Source organism: Motacilla alba, chromosome 2, assembly GCF_015832195.1.
Source record: "Motacilla alba alba isolate MOTALB_02 chromosome 2, Motacilla_alba_V1.0_pri, whole genome shotgun sequence".
Taxonomy (NCBI): domain Eukaryota; kingdom Metazoa; phylum Chordata; class Aves; order Passeriformes; family Motacillidae; genus Motacilla; species Motacilla alba.
In genome coordinates this window covers 12,750,527-12,766,196 of record NC_052017.1, presented here as the reverse complement: position 1 = coordinate 12,766,196, position 15,670 = coordinate 12,750,527, and the positions used below count along the sequence as shown (strand labels likewise).

Below are 15,670 nucleotides of genomic sequence, written 5' to 3'. Positions count from 1 at the left end.
ATTGATATGAAATTTGAGAGAGAATAAGTGAGGTGAGGAGTTAGGAGGGACTCTGAGCTATATTGTTCCCATTCTATAAATCTGAATCTTTAGAGGTTGTAGGGTTTCCTTTCCTAGTATAACTTGTTGTTCACTGGGAGTTTAGGTCAAATTTTGATGTTATTTAAAACCCAACAGTTATTATTTTAATCTTGAGATAATTGTCCAGGGCCCACAAACTTCTTTGTCATCCTATTGGTGCAGTAATTGTCTACATTGGCTTTAGTTGTGTAAGACCACAACATAAACACTCTATCAAAACTTCGAAAGTTTGGGAAAAATAAATGGGTTTGGTGGGTTTTCTTTTTGCTTTCAATAGTATACAGGTTGCATTTTTTGAAATTGTAAACAAAATAGATTAGTATTTCCAACATCATGTAGCTCAGAAATTTTTCCACAGTGATAACAGTGAATTGTCAGAAAGAGTTTGAAGTGACAGTCAAATATCTTCACAAAGGAAGTAATTTCATCCCAGAAAGCTGTAAAAAAATATTATAGTGGTGCTTGATTTTAAACAAAGTCTAAATCAACTGGAGCTGGAACTTGGTGCTAACACTCAAAATTCTGGCCCAAAGAACTCTCCTGTAGGAACTCAGGATTCTTTTCTGGGTGTTTTGGATGGCCAGAGCCGCTGGCAGGGGGCTCTGAGACCTTGGCATGCAGCCAAAGACACTCTTGGGGTTTCAATCTTAGCCCATGGAGCAAATTACTAACTCTGTATGAAGAATTACAAGCCACACACATAAGTTAGATAGCATAGTAGAGATAATCACGAAGTGAAAAGAAAGATTTCTGAGTGCTGTACAGGGGGGTTTTAAGCCTTGTATGCAGGGGTCCAAGTTTTGTACATGGGGGTCGGGAGGTCTAAAATGGAGGGACTTAGGTGTACCCTATCCTCTTTCTTTCTCCTTCCTAGCCTCCATGTCTTTAGTAATGTTAGCACTCACAGATTAGTTTAGAGTAGAAAGTCACCATTCAATATAAATAATAAATATTAGAAAAAAACCATAAACATATAGTACGTAATATATAATATAAAAAATAGCACCAGCCCCCTAAAAGAGCAGAGTGCCTTTGTCTAAGCTGCTAAACAAGCCACAGCAGTTCAAGAAGAAAAATCTTGTAGATAACCAACAATAAACAAGCTTAAAAACAGACAACAAAAGACTACTGAGTCTTTCTTCGAAAGCACAAGTTAGAGGAAAGACTTTTCCATCTTTCAAGATCATCCCAATCCGGGGGTGAAACCCCACACTCTCCCTTAAATTTCCCCCCAACCCCCCTAATTCCTATTCTTTCAGATTTGTCATGTCTTAGAATTGGTTTGCTATAGAGAGGTAAGGGAATCGATTTATTTGGCATAGAGCAATCAGGCACAAGTTCTACAACTTCCGCAAGGCCTGGAGGCCTTCTGCTGTTTCCAGGGATGGTTCAGAAATGTCTCAGCTGCGTGCAGTGGCTGAGGCAGAATGTGGAACTCATCCCAAGAGGCTGGTCCTGGCCCCACTCTTGGTTACGCCATTCCAGCAGCTCCTGTGTGTGCACTTTGTGTGGGCAGACCTCGGGCATCTCACTTTCAGTGAGTGCTTTGGGTTTATGGTGCAATGGGTAAGAATGGGTGACCTTTAATCATCCAATCTCCAGGAGATCGTGTGGCCAAAGCAAGCCCATGGCTAGAACATGCTGCTGCAAGTTATGATGAAGATTTTTTCAAACTGTGGGTGATTTGGGGAAGTGAGCAGTTGATGTGGCAGTCTGCTCTTTAGTAAGTTGTGGACGTCAAAAGAAAGGTGCATGGGCATAAATTTATATGTTTTCCCCCCCTGAAGGCCTCAGCATAAACCTGGCACTGCCAGGGCCTTGTTTAGGAATGATATGACTGACATGTTCTCTGCCTGAGATTTGTAGAGGGCTTATTTAATTGCTACATGTACCTACCCCCTGTTTTGCTCTTAACTTTCTGCTCATTTTTCTTTCCAAGTCACTGTTATAACCAGTGATTTTAGCCAGAAGCAGCTAAAATGACAGAAATCTGTTAAAGGGGTTCATGGTTGGAAGTAGAGCACTACATGCTGAGTGTTGCCTGCCAGCATTTTACTTAGATTTTAAGTGAGGGGGAAGGAAAGTAAGAGTTCTCTTCTTCATTTTTTAATTAATGCAGACACCATTTTCATTCTGAAGTGTCACACACTGAAAATCAAAGGAGCCTTGTATAAATAATAAGGAAAAAAAAAGGTTCTCCCCATTATAAATGGAAAACGTTTTCAAACAAGAGCTACAGAATTACGAAGGGCTGGCACTTCCTCAAGGTGAAAGTCTCTCAAAATCATAACATAAATTATTGATTTGTCCAAGTCTCTTCTCCATAGGAGATTTACAATCTCATTTTCATAGTTGTCTTAAGAAGGAAAGAGAAAGAGATTCTTATCTAGGTCAGAATGAAAGCATCTTCTTTTAACAAAATAATAATAAACCCCTATTTTAGATAAAGTGAATAGCTATGCTAAGAAATTCCAGGGCTTCCTGTTCATGTCAGGAAAAACTCCATTTAAGAAAATATATTGACAGCTGGGCAAGTGTAACCAGAATGTCACTATATGACACCTCAGATATAAGGAAGGATTGTTGTAAATTTTAAGTCAGATATGTAAGAAAGTCTGGCCTTCTTTGAATTTGGCTGATAAAAACTATCTTCATGAAAAGAGAACTCCCCAAATAAAGAGCAAAAGGTGGAAAGTATGAAGACACTGGCAAGCTAGAAGGGGGCAAGATATGAATCTGTCCCCTTTTTTGCTGCCACCTTAGATCAAGTACAGCAGTATGGGTCTAGCAAATAAAGATCAGGAAAATGAAATGAAAGGCTAAGGTAATGTGGCACATATAAGTGAAGTTAAGTTTGTCTTGATGAGCTGACTGGCAGCAGATCTTCAGGTCTATGAAGAAGGGATTTGACTGCTGAGGAACCAAAGTGAAATCCAAGAAGAAAGTAGTCATCTCTTAATCACCCCAGGCAGGAGACAGGGGAATCATAGCCCACAGAAGAATACAGAAGGTGATGAGCAGAAATGCACTGAGCAAGCAGGAAGGGTGTTTGGGCAATGGATCACCTTCTGTGGTGAGAAGCAACAGACTTCAGATATTTCAATCTCCTTATAAGCATGATGGAGAGGGTTAAAATTCATTCTTAAAAACAAGAAAAAACTGGTGGACCAAAATACTCTGAAGATTAGTATTGTACGTCAAGGGAAAAGAAGTCTTCAAATGACAGTTTGCAGCTAGTGATTAAGTGTTTGCTGATCAGGGTCTTAAAAGAAAAACAGCCATGACATAGAATTTAATTCTTATCTACTGTGGTAGCCACAAAAGACCCAAAGTATAGTCTCTAAAGACTATTTTTAATAAAGAGAACTGCATTGTGTTATCATGGAAGACTTTAGTGTGAGCAATGTGTTAAAAATACCATAATAGAAAAGTGAATTCTACTTTGGTTTTAGTCTGGTCATTTCGTCCCTGCTCCTGGCACTCTCTTGCTGTTTAAGAATTCCTCTCGAGATGGTTACTTTTCTGGAAGAAGAACTCAAATCAGTCGTAGGTGCACTAGGCAGAATTAGTAAATTTTTTTCTACCTAATGTCCTAAAGTTTTGTCTGCCATATACAGCTATCAAGGGAACAAATATATTGCAGAGGGCAGTATTAGATTGTCATATACAACTGTTGTCAGGTGTCTGACATAGTCTCATTTTTTTTTGGTCAGTCTTTGAAGAAGAATAATGGCCCCTAAATATGGATATTTGAATTGGTGTTTGCAGATCTGTCTTAATACTTGGGTTTTCCAAGATTTCTGGTTTGAAGATGGGCACTGTTTGGTTAAACCATTGCAGATGTATTTGTAGTGTGCAGTGTAGTCTGAGGCTGAAAATGGAGTTCTGGATTGTAAGGTGAGAATAACTGTACAGGGACACTCTCTTCTATGCAATGTTGTAATAAGTAAGAAGCAGGTAGTTGCTACAGGTGATAAGAGCTAAGTGAATGCTGACTTGAAAATTGCAGATTAAATGATGAGATCTGTGTCAAACAACAGTTCAGGAACCAGCTGGACCTGTGTGGGCTGTAAGTCCAAATATTTACTTTTGGACTTGCTGTTTTTCACAGTTCCTCAATAGCCAGTGTCCTGCATGGCATTGAATATACATTGAAGTTACCCTAGAAAGTATTTTGCCAGCATAGATGGCTATTTCTGAGTAACCTTTCCATCAGACATGTGCAGATTGAATTTTTATTCAACAGCTGCAAGTGCTCCTTTAAGTACAATCATATTCTTCATTTCTAGCTGTGCTGTAATTCCATCACAATTCTTGCAACTGCTGTTTGGGCTCCAAGTGAAGCTTCACCAGGATTATTGCTGGGGATATAAAAGAATGCTCACATTGTGCTTCAGATTTTTCTCAAAAGAACATCCAGCTTGCAAATGACTAAGAAAAATAGCCTTTGTCAGTAAAATAAACAGATTTCCTTCAGGTATAGTGGAAATGAGTCCAATTGATGAGGAAGGGGGAATTGTTTTTTACCAGATCATTTTTTCTGACCTTGACTAGACATTGTCCCTTCCTAGACACTGAATTTTTCCTCTGGAAGAAAAATGTTCTTCTTCATGATTGGAATGTTTTGTTTGTACCAAGTGGCAGTTTTGCCAGAGGGCTGGCAATTGTCATATAAAAAGTAGTTCAAACTAGGAATCCCCTGGGCTGGTGGGTTTGTCTAGTGCAGAGCTCTTTCCTTTTCTTCTCATTCTAAGGGTACCCCTAGGGCTCTTGCCTGGCTTGATTCTGGTCTTGTTTGTGTTGGTGTAAATCAGGAATAACTCAGCTCCTGTAAGCACAATTCAGATAAATGAGATCAGGATCCAGCATGTGTTATTCAATCACTCTATTCTCTTAAAGGAGCTACAAATGGGTGTTCATTTAGTTATGATTTGCACAGATTCTCTGTTTTGTAGTTTTGCTATATGTTGTTTCATCAGATGTCTTTCCATTTTCTACTCCTTATAACTATTTCTAACTTAAACTGAAGTGGTGTTCATTTAAAATTCTGTAAAGCCTTTTATAAACTTTAATTACCTAAGTTTCATAGCATTCCTGTAACATCAGCTAATCAGTAGGGTTGTACAACTGCTACGTCCCATCAAGTGTAGCTCCCAGACCAAAGGGGAAAAAAACACCAAACAAACCAACCAAAAGGCATGTTAAGACAAGATTAAGTATGCAGTATTAATTTAAAATGCCTTTAGAATACAGGGCAAAATGTGTTATGTAGTTTACAGGAAACTTTTGAGAGAAAAGAAAAGCAAAAATCCAAGCAAATATGGTTTCTTCATATAGGACATACAGAAAAAAATTCAGGCAGAAAGCAGACTTTGTGGACAGATTGGAGTGATATTCAAAACTGATTCTGTTTAGTTACAGTCCATTTGTGGAATTTCTGCCTTTTACATTTCTCCCTAAGGGTTTTTCTAAGACATTTAGAAATCTATCAGGAAATCACAAGGCTTAGCTTTCTAATTAGCGTTGTGAAGCTGTGTTTAAAGAATTCAGCAATTCAGTTGCAAAATGTAGAACACCTCTGAAAATCCTTCTTTCTCCTCTCCCACCTTTCCTCCTGCTGAGCAGTGACTCTTAGCATGCCATACACTCTTGGCCCAATTTGTGAGCTGCTGTGAGGCGCTTATTCTTTATGAAAATATCTGTGCCTTCCATGAGACAATTCTACCTTTCAGGCAGAGGCTCTTGCTTGCAGCATGGGGTCCCTAGGTATGAGTGCATGTAAATTTGTCCAGGGATTCTGGCCCAACAAAGCAAATGAGATCATGACACGACCACGAGACATTGCCCAAGTACACTGAAATGAAAAAACTCAATTTTCAGTTACACAAATTGAGCTTTTGGTCAAGTAAGTCTTGACGAAATCTATTTTATTTTTCTGAAGGGAAACAGACGCAGTTTGCTGTTAACTAAGTTTTATGTAGTAAAAGTTAAAAGGGAAACATTTCTAGGAATCTCTTATTACAAGTCAATATGTACCATTAATATGTTCCCTACTGCAGTAACAAGGATACCTTGGGACCAAGCTCTAACTGATTGATTCTCACGAGCTCAGCTGGTGGTCCTTGGGCCTTATTAAATTCCCCTTGTCTTATTTTTGCACACTTATTCCCTTGAGCTACAGCTTAACTGCGTAACTTCTCTCACAACTTGTCGATTCTTAATAAAATTTGTTGAGCATTAAGGTTCAAGTTTGGCTCATCCCTATGATTAAGTCTGTTCAGCTTTCAGCACAGTCAGTTATGTTGCACTTAGCTTGATTTGCTCTGCTTAAAGCTTTCTGAGCAATTGGTTTGCTTGGTGCTGTTGCTAACCCCAGTTCTAGCCGTGTGATGACCTTTCTCCAGCCCTGATTATTTATGTGTATCCTGCAGTTCACTGGGGAAATGTGTGTTGGCTTCCAAACAAAGATTGCTGTCTGCTATATAGAACCTAAAAATACAACTGTGAACATGTGTAGGAGCTAGGAGCAGGATTTTTTTTCCCCTGGAGTTTATTAATTTACTATTGTATTTATTTCAAAACCTACAAGATGCATGTTTTTTAGAGGTTTATTGTTCAAAAGTTGCTCTAATTATAACAACAGACAGACTGATAGGTGCAAAGTAGAAGCACTTAAATCCATGGGCTTTTTAAAACAGTTTAAACTACTGCATTTATATGTTGCTATCTTCACTGGAAACCCTGGGTTGCAAGAGGAAATGCCTGAGCTTTGGTAGCTACCTACAAATATGGTAGAGTGGTAGACAAAAATGAGTAAAGTTATGGGTATTGAAAATGTCCAGCTACCCAGAAATAAGTAGGATGAAGTGTCCTAAGTTTATGTGTTCCTTAGAGGGGTAAACAAAAAGACCAAGTAAAAAAATCTCTTTGACTACTAAGTAGACCTCTCTGCTCCATGTCTCCATCTTTCATTTGTTTAGCCAGATTTCCTGAGATGAGGTTTAGATCTTCATCCTGTGTGTGTGTATGTGTGTGTGATCACAAAATGATCTCACTCATGGACTAAGGAAAATCATAAGAGAAATTTTCTGAATGTCTCCATCATGCAGAAAGCTTCATCTGCAACTCATGCCTACCCCAGCACCCAACAGCAGTCACAGTTGTGGCGCTCTAAAACATCAGGCTGCATTGATTTGGGCTCTCATAGGGATTTTATTAAATTTTGGTGAATAAAAAGACAATTCCACAAATTTGGTGTTGAGTAATCAGCCATAGTTTATTTCTTTTTCTTTAAAGAAAACATAATTGTAAAAGCCAGTAAGATTTGATTGTGTGTTAGGGGAGCCTAAAATATGGGGAAGTTAGAAAGCCCTCCTGTGCCTGTGAGTGTCCTGCTACAGCCTGCAGAAGCTTTGTTCATTCTGCTGCAGGACAGGGTGCACCACGGCTGTTTGGTGCTGCTGTTCAGGGGCTGCCAGGGGTCAGGCTCAAAGGAAGGATGGCTTGGAAATACAAATATATCTCATTACTTTTACTCCCTCATGGATTCTTGCCCGGTCCTGTGAATTCCTGCAGTTTGCACTTACCTAACCCTGGATATTCAGTGCTGTTAAGAAGTTTCCATTATCATAAGCTATAAATTTTACTCACCACACCCATTCCCATGAGCATCCAAGCACCTGGTCTGACACACCAGCCAAACAGACAAAGGAAAATCATGCAGAAAGTGGTAGCAGGAATGATGGGCATGAGAGATACATGTGAAACCCATAAAAATGGCAGGTGGGTGTTCTCCCAGGCTGGCTGTGCTAAGAAGAGAGTGGGTGAAGCAGCAGCAGAGTGCAAAACCAACAGAAATTAGAGTCTAATGCCAGTTGCACAGGAAGGATGGAGAGAGGTGAGGGGGAGTTCAGAGGGCAGTCAGTCAATGTGAAGGAAAGAACAACTTCCAGCTGTAGAAAATTGCAGGGAGGAGTCCAAAAGGAAGCAATTCTCACAGACAGTAAACACTTTTGCTATTATAGTAACTAAAATGAATAAATATTTATCTTATTAAACTGTACAAAGACTTGCACCTCACTGGACTGTTCTCTAAGTAAATGTGAGACTCTCTCATTGAGGCTTCCTAGGGAGATCCAGTGAGTTTATTGAACAAAGCTTGTGACAACAGGTCAGGATAAAAGAATGCAGGTCTCCTGGGCAAACTGCTGTGCTGGCTCTGTTCCCCCTGTGCATAACAAACTCTTCTCTGCTCTGCAGAGATTCCAACAATGTTTGATGCTGCTCAGATACTGCAGCAGAGTGGATGTATAGAAGGGCTCTGCCCTAGCCGATCCTCTGAAAGTGTTGCTGTATTCTGCTGCTGTTGCACTCAGTCTCCAGAAGGCAACTCTCTCTTGTGCTTTCTTTTGGCATGACAGAGGGACTACACACCATCTCCAACCTTTGGAGGTGGTGCTACCCATAAGATGTGTTGGGGTCAAAGAGATAGGTTGCAATAAGCCTCCAGAGGTTACACTGTCCAAACCAAAGTTAGAATTACCTCAGATTTAAACCAGGTTAACCAGGACCTTGTCCAGCCTTGTTTCCAAAATCTCCCATGACAAGACTCCACCATGTCCTTGGACAACCTCTTTCAGTGCTTAATCACTCTCAGTCTACATTTTTATCCTTTAATGTCCAATTAGATCTTGTCTTGCTGCAACTTGTTGTGACTGTTAACCTCTTGCTGAGCACCCCAGAAAAGAGTTTGTCTCCACCCTCATACAGTCCTTTTTCTATAGCAGGAGGCTGCAGTTAAATTCTTCTATACTCTCCTCTTCTCCATGTCCTACCAGCTTCTCCTTGGATTTAATCTGCTCCAGCCCCCAGCTAAATGACCTTTCTCTGAACTCTTTCCAGTTTGAAAGTATATGTCACATATTGGTGAGCCCCAAGCTGGACCCAGATGCAGCTTCACAAGAGCTGAGGAGGAGGAGCTCTCCCCTTATCTTTTTGGCTATGCCCTCTGTAAAAGCAGCACCCCTCCCCAGGCCTCTCTTGCAGAGCTACAAGCCATGCAGTCTGTCCCCTGTTTGTACTGCCACAAGAGACATCTCTGTCCTTGGGGCAGTAGTTGGCATTTCTCTTTGCTGAACCGAATGTGTTTCCTCTCTGTCCAGCCCTTATTGAAGCCCCTCAGCATGGCAGTGCAGCTCCTCGGCATAGAAACTTTTCCCCATCAGCCATCAGCCTTTTTTATTTTTTCTCTTCTGCTTACTGATGAAGACATTAAATAATGTCATCCCCCATTGGCCCCTTACACCACCACTGATTACTCCTTAGACTTTGAACTGTTCCCTACTACCCTTTGAGTGTAGGCAAATTTTCATCTACTCTGTTGGATGTCACCCATTTGCCAGTGTGTCATGCTAATCCTTTGGGGAAGCCCTATAACCAGCTAGAAGAAATGAGGGGTGCAATTGAAAATGCCTCAGCCAAAATTTCAATTCCTGGAAAAATCCCTGGAGAGTTGATTATGGATCAGAATAACAGTATCCCACAGAAAATTTTCTACTCACTTATATTATTAATCATCATCATCATCATCATCACAATTATCACCATCATCTTAGAATATAACAATTGCATTAAAAAAAGATGTGTATCATTGTGCTTGAAAGAGTAAGAGCTTTTTCCATTTTTATATTTCTGTCTTTCAGTTGATAGAATGTTTCAAAGTAACTAGAGGTCAGTGTACATTTAACAAGAAATTTTCTAGACTTATTCATAAATAATAAATTCTTTTTTGTATATATTTATTTTCTTAATGGAAGAAAATTAGTGCAGCATAAATTTAGTTTTTATCGCTTTTGCCGTGCACCCACTGAAATCTCAAGAAACAAAAAACCTGTTGCCTGTCTGCAGCCTCTGGAGTGAACTGGGCATCAGGCAGTTCATACTCTGAAAATCTACCAAATTCACTTCATTTAAAATTCAGTACAGTGTCTTCCCTTTTGCCAGAAGGAGCAGTTGAATACAGCTATCAGTGTGTAATTTAGTTTCTTTCTACCTGTGCAAAATGAATGTTTCATAGCTGCAACAGAGGCTGAAGGATTGGAGAGCCCTTGTCCCAGTGCAGCACAGGAGAAGGAAGTACATCCTGGTTCTGTCCACTATGAAATATACCTCAGACTTCCATTTCCAGCATTTGTCTCTCTTGTGCATGTAGGAATGAATGAGATAAGACTGATACTACTTTATGGAGATGTAATGCCCTCTGTTTGTGTAGCTGCAGAAATGTTCAGTTTATCAAAACCAAAAGATTGTCTTACGAAAATTTCCATTGGATATTCTTGGTTGAGTCTTTTTATGCATAAATGAGTTAAATACATGATTTTCATCAGACACATAACAGGATATTTGAACAAAAAAGTTCTGCAAAGACTCAAGGAAAATCATCTTGCATGAACAGCTAAGGGTTTGAGGCATGGGCTGCTGGGATGCAGAGCAGAAATGGTTCACAGTAACAGCCTGGGTTATGAATTTGTGTTTTATACCACAGCTGACATGATCTTATGAACTTAAATAGCTTGGCTAATCTGAAAGTTTTCACTGCCGTCACAGAAAACGTGGGAGAAAGAAGACTGCATGTGATAGAATTTTCAGTTAGCAGCAAGTAAAGCAGACCCCTAATTTTTCTCTTGAATCAGGCTCTGTTTTTCAGTATACTTCGCAGGCTGCAAATGATGTTCTCATCTTGTTACTGTTCATTAACCCAAGGATGTGAAATCATTCTCTGTATCTGGTCTCTCACCTCTCACCACATACCACCTTCCCTTTCTCCCTCTCTCCCACCTGAATTCCTGTGTAAATAGTGCAAGTTCATTCATCACCAGGTAATCAAAGACTCTCATTATCTACTGGCTGAAAAATTTGAGAGTACTTATAATTTCATTTGTAATACAGAAAGACATATTTGAGAAACTGCCGGACAGAGAAAGAGATGTGTGTATTTCACAGAATACTTTGTTCGTGTTTTGCACTAGATTTTACATTAACTTTTTCTTTATCATGTAGACTGTTTCTTTTCTGTGCTGTTGTTCACATTTGGGCTGCTTTCAAGTGAAGCTTATAAATGGGGGCTATTGCTGTAAATGAAATATAGAAAACATATACAAATATATACAGGAAGAAAAAAAATAATCTTGATACTATTAATTTCATGAAAGTTAACACAAGTAGGCCTTTAGTCATAGAGATTTCAAATGTGAAGGATTTATTTAATCTAGTTTTCAAGGCAAGTATTGATAGCTTTAAATAATAAACACTTTGTTTAAGCAAAATCTCAAAAAAGCCCTCTGTCCATTTGAACGTATGTTAACATTCCTGTGCTTGAGACCTCCCTGAACTGTCTTATTCTGTGACTTTCATGCTGTTGACTTTGCCTTTTTTTTGCTGGTAATGTCAAGCTTACTTGTTCAATCTAAGCTGTGTGACTGAGGCACTCAGCATTATCCATTGTTTGAACAAGGTCTTGTTGTGTGCTCTGGCTGATTGATTGCTTATTCTCAATAAACAAAGACTTGCACTCAAGGTCTTTGAAACATTTCTTGCTCAGCTAGTCAACTTAGAGGATATAAAGCCAACTGTCCTTTTCCTATATTCATTTATTCAAATAGATAATTTTTTTTTTCTCAGACTCACTATCTTAGAAAGGAAGAGAGAGCAGTCAGAAGGAAGTATTATTTTTCTAGTCCTACTTATCTTTCTGTTTAAGATGTAGGGGTTTTCTGGGTGCATCTTTAATCTGAAGTCACAGCACAAGATATTTTTAATATGTCCAATTTACTCTGAAATGGGATAAAGTGAAATCCTAATAATGCTAGAAGAGGAGGAACACTGAAACCCATTGTTTCCGTGTGAAAAGAGAGGGACCCTGGAATTATGCTGTGAATATCTGAAGAGGGTGATGCACAGCTTGGAGCTTCATTTGGGAGGAGTATGAGTTGCCAATACAAACCCTTTGCAGGTGATTTAGTCAATAGTTCTTTGCACAGTTTTCCTCCTTCACTGACACAATTGATTAACATAAGCAGTTTTAGGAAATATCCTAACACTGCAGTGTCACAGTCTGCCCTGCTCTCTTCAGAAAAGTGCTATGGAATTAAGTTTTTTTCTAGACTTATCATTCTGTATCTCTAATATGAGAAAGATAATTGCTAAGTAATACTCTCACTGTCTACTCCAATGGAAAGATGCAATCTGGAAATGCAGATCTGCTTTCATTTTACTGTGAGGGGGAAAGAGAAACCTCCTGCAGGTGGCTGACATTTTGCTGTGGTAATCACTCCACTGTGCTGTGCAGACAAAAAAATAACACTACTGTCTGTCTTCTGTACTCACCATTCCCTTCTACCTACTCCTATGCAAGGAAAAGTCTCATATAAAGGTGAGATTCAGAAAAGTTCTTCCATATAAAATTTATAATATCATTATAAAAGGGAACATTTTGTAACGTACAGTATATATGCAGCTGATAAGTTTTATGGCAATGCTATAGTAAGAGTCAACCATATTAAAAAAAAGTATTAATCTTAATATATTTGAATTAAGATCTCTACCCATCCCCTCTTAGTCTCTTTATTGGGAATGGATTGGGATGGGGATGAAGGAAAAATATTACATAGAAGTTTTTTTTTCTCTCTTTCTTCTCTCTGGTTGTAAGAATTACTTTAATATTTACATAAATTTCAAGTTCAATGCATACCTCTATTGCAATGTAAATAAAAACATGCAGGAAAGATGTGAAACTTCCCTCATACTCTGCCTTCCTTTGCTGCATAGTGAAAGTGTATTCTTATGCTTACATTGGTTAAATAATTCATTCTTTTGAAATTTGACATTCTATTTATAGACATCACTGTGTCTTTTTTTTGGTTCTGTACACCATTAATATTTGAAGGAAAATATGTATCTTGAAAAGTTAATTGAAAAAACAGATCAGTCTTCTACTTGCAATGGTGGATCACATGTAGAGGCAGTGAGATGAGGTCAATTCAAAACAGGTGTTGACATGAGGGAAGAGTCAAACTCCATTTTTCTTCTATGAAAAGAGTGACTAATACATGAGAGGCTAATTTAGTAGGAATATTTAGTCATGGCTTCCTGTAAATGCACCATTCTGTGAAACACATAATGACACAGCAGTTGTTCTAGGTAACTGTGTGCTGGAAAGCAGGGCACTAATAGGAACAGAACCCCAGCTTTATAATCCTAAGAAATGAAGAGCAATTTGTATGTAATCTGTCATTTTACACATGCATATGCACACACACACACTCTGTTAAACCTTAATTTGATTGGAAAAGAGAGGTTCTGGCTGATTGGTACAGCTGCATTCCTACTGCCTCTAAATCTGGAGATGGCAGTTAGTGCTCCATCCCTGTCAAGGGGGTTTCTAAGATTTTCACATGGATCTGTCTGTCTTTCTGCATTCTTATGCCCTGTCCATTTCCAGTGGATTTTCACCTTGGTAATTCTTCTCATCTGGTAAACAGGCAATTCCATTGCTGTGACTGGTAACTCAGGCTCTACCCCCTTCTGTGCAGCTTATTTATCAATATTTGAACAATGCACACTATCCCCCTATGACCCTCATTCTATCTGTTTTTTTCCCTATCAGAGACTGCACTTTTGAATAATCATTTCGACAGACTAATCACTTTGTCTCTAGAGACAGATGCTCATAAACTCATTTCCATTTAGACATTGCATCCTATGGCTCCTTATACCACCCAGCATCCTGCCTTCCACAGCTATATTAATCAACATAAGTAACACCTGCTGCTGCATTTGACCTAATTTTTTCCAAAAGAGATGATGCTTTTGCAATCAAGTGTCTTGGATTTTTTAAAAATTTTTTGAAAGGAGCATCCTGGTACATGTATACATATAATGCTAACTGTATGGAAAACAAGGTTTTCAGGAGGTAGTCACATTTGTGAGAGTTTTATCATTGTGTAGCCTTCAAAATTTACCCTTGTGGTGGAAGTCACAATGTGCCAAGTAAATGGCAGTTTTGGTTTTAATCAATAAATTTATCCTGAATGTGGTATTTAATTGTTTTAGCTATATTCAGTATTATGTGGGATGTTATTGTAGAATCTGGCAAACAAATCTGAGATAATGCAGCATTCCTTTCTAAACACTGCAAGATGTAGTGCAAGTCTTTTTAGATTCTGTGAACATTTCCAGTGCTGCAGAATAGCGCTGGTATTTGAGCTTGAGGACAATTTGCAGCTGATCAGGACTAAGTACTCTTCTTATGTTGAAGATGATGTTAAACAACACTGATGAGCTCATGATATTCTAATTCAGCACCAGTATATATGTCAGTACTAATTAATCCTAATTCAATAGTATAGGTACTTTGTCCTAAGGAGAATGCACTAGGGCTAAAAATGCTACTGATTGCTTTGGTTTTTTTTGTCACCAGAAGCTCCAGTGGGATCAGCTTCATCTGGTTGGTCTTTGGGCAGAAGTTATCGAGAGTGGGAGAACTCAGGTAAGCAGGAACTGGCCACTGACTGGGAAATATGTGTTGATTTGTATAATATTTTAGGGGGTATAAATGAAAGTGATTAAGAACCAAATTTCATACCAAATTCTTCCTAGTTATATGATTTTAGTTACAAGCAGTGAAGCTAATTAAGAGAGGTATCCATGTGCAGGATTTTTAAGGGTTAAAGAATCTGAACAGGTGTGAAAGATTAGATGCAGCTGAGAACAGTAAGCTGGTGGAAGAAAATCCCTTGAGCAAAGACTGAATGTAATAAACATCAGTATAAGAAAAGAGAAGAAATCACCTTGCCCAGGAGAAAAGTTTTAGAATAAGTGTTTGGGGTTTTTTTTTTTCCCCAGTAGAATCTATTCTTTTCATAATTAGCAGTTCTTGTGTGATTATCTGAGGAGGGTGTTTGTGCTTTATGATTAACTGAGTACCTGTATATCATATGACTATGTGAAGTGTCCTCAGCTCTTTCTAGTGTCACAAAAGGTTAAGAACCAGTCTTTTTGATGTGCAGTAAATGCTAATTGGCATCTCATTTTACTGGAAAAGCTCATCCTCAGTAAAAACAGAAAACTGTGTTTTTGTAATCAGCACTGGTGGCTGTCCTTGCTTGGCAAGTCATAGCCTTGTCCAGGCAACCTTCTCTCTGTTCTGTAAATAAATTGTTGGGGTTTTTGGGGTTGTGGTAGGTTTTTTCTGTTGTTTATTTTTTTTTAAACTCAGGAGATATTAAATTGAAGAGAATTTCTAAATTGAAGAGCGCTTCAAATGTAATAATGAACTTTCTGGTTTGCTCTCTATCTGTTCTGTTCATGTTTCATTTCTGTAGATTTGATTGGAAAAGAGCAATGGGATGTAAAAACTAAGACTTTTCTCAAATTGATAAGAATTTTGTTTACACTGACAAGGTTTTTCAAGTCTCAAATGAATGGTCTTCTTTGACCTCGCAAAGCCCTTGATATGTGCACACACAAATAACTGCAGCAACTGGTGCCAGAGTGACCAGGCCCAGCCCAGGTGTGAGTACATAGTTCTGCA

General features: G+C 38.7%; 1 long non-coding RNA gene across 3 annotated transcripts in view; it reads left to right on the top strand.

Annotated features, from left to right (window-relative positions):
• Positions 1 to 15,670, top strand: part of LOC119697703 — a 158,177-nt gene that overhangs the window by 33,688 nt on the left and 108,819 nt on the right. For all 3 annotated transcript variants that reach the window (XR_005255911.1, XR_005255909.1, XR_005255910.1), the window contains one exon: positions 14,558 to 14,626. This is a non-coding gene — a long non-coding RNA (uncharacterized LOC119697703). The remainder of the gene's footprint in view (positions 1 to 14,557; positions 14,627 to 15,670) is intronic.